The 1,616-nt window shown below is 35.8% G+C and overlaps 1 long non-coding RNA gene across 1 annotated transcript; it reads right to left on the bottom strand.

The window, feature by feature from the left end:
* Positions 1-683, bottom strand: LOC121049853. Its single transcript, XR_005801456.1, has 3 exons — positions 620-683; positions 454-534; positions 1-365 (listed from the first exon to the last, which is right to left on the bottom strand). It is a non-coding gene; the product is annotated as an uncharacterized LOC121049853 (long non-coding RNA).
* Positions 684-1,616: the final 933 nt, after the last annotated feature.

Here is a 1,616-nt window from a genome sequence, read left to right on the forward strand (position 1 = left end):
TCTCAACTCTTGATGTCTCTTGAAATCTCTTTAGAAATTGATGAGGATTTGATGAGAGGAAGTGAGAGAAATGAAAGAAAAATGAAAAAGATAGAGGGAATGGTGGAATGGTGGTGTGCTTGATGGGAGAGGAGTGAATAGTCTGGTGTGGTGATGTATGTGTTGTGCGGCGCTATTTTTGGTTCCCCTATTTTGGGAAGAAGGGAAGGGATATATAGTGGTGCGGCTGTGTGTTAGAGGTGGGTTCAGTTTGATTCGGTTGGGTTTTAGGCCAAAACTGAGAACCGAACCGAACTAGACTTCAGACATTCCAAATGTACATCATCAGAGCCAGATAGTCCTTCTCCTGCAATAGCACTCCACTTCTGCACATTCAATATATAAATAGGATTCAAATGAAAAGAAAGTACCATTTTGCAATCAAAAAAGCAATTATGTATGCAATTTACATACCGCACTCATCTATCCAGTTTTGGCACTCCACTTGAAACTTGCTGCCATCTGTAAATCATGATTGCTTCCATCTGTAAATCACTGCTTGCAAAAATAAGTTGAAAAGTATACTATTAATTATCTTAACAAAGCAATAATTTAACAATAGAGGCAATGAGATCAATACCTCTTGAACTAGCAATCATCAATGCTTTCTGAACAAAGTAATTCCAAAAAATTTAAGATCTGAGGACATAAAATCAATGTAAGCCAGATATGAAGTTAGGTACTATAAGAAACTGAAGAAAACAAGGACAAGCAACTCATGTGGTAAAAAAAATAATAATCAAAGCAACCTTATCTCTATGTTTCTTCAAATTCCCAAAAAGAACAAACAACAATAGGTCCATTAAATAGTCAACAATATACGGCTCCCTCATTGCTTTCATGATTACTTTTTCATGAGCTTTAGGTGAGATTAATGCATGAGATAAAGACATGGTCAAGCTAAACATCAAAAATTTTACTGATAGAGACATACTCACTGAGACGAACGATAAACAAGAGTTTATACTCTGGTTCAACATATGATCCTCCTTCTAGCCTTGCTTCACCCTTCAACCGAATCAGATCTTTTCTATTACCTTGGCTACTGGATCTGATAAGCCAAACAAAACAATCCAAAGACTTTTGTCATCACATAACCCATTTAGATTGAAGGCTAACAATAAATGACAAACTACTTTGAGATTGCAGAACAAAATTAATAACCCATCGATCTACAAAAAGAAATTGAATAAGAATTAAAGCAACTTACTTTGCTGCAGGAGCAGGAACAGGAGGCTTCTTTTCCACCATTAACACCTCTAGCAGATACCAAGTTACCACCTTTGCCCAAATCAAAACAAATCTGTGATTACCATCCACAATATCAGAATGATTGAACAATCTTTAACTGAAATTCAGTACAAGGAACCTACCTCAGGCTTCTTTTCCACCATTAACTCCTGATGTTCTTGCAATTGAAAAAATGGCAAAAGAATTGTATGCCAACCTCAACTCCACTTGCAGCACTAGGTTTGTCAAAAAGATGAAATTAATATAAAATAAATATATAAATCCAGCATCAAGATTCAAGAGCAGAGAGATTTGAAACTGAAAAAGCTTGAAATCGTACCAGATTA

Source organism: Rosa chinensis, chromosome 6 (assembly GCF_002994745.2).
Source record: "Rosa chinensis cultivar Old Blush chromosome 6, RchiOBHm-V2, whole genome shotgun sequence".
Classification (NCBI taxonomy): Eukaryota; Viridiplantae; Streptophyta; class Magnoliopsida; order Rosales; family Rosaceae; genus Rosa; species Rosa chinensis.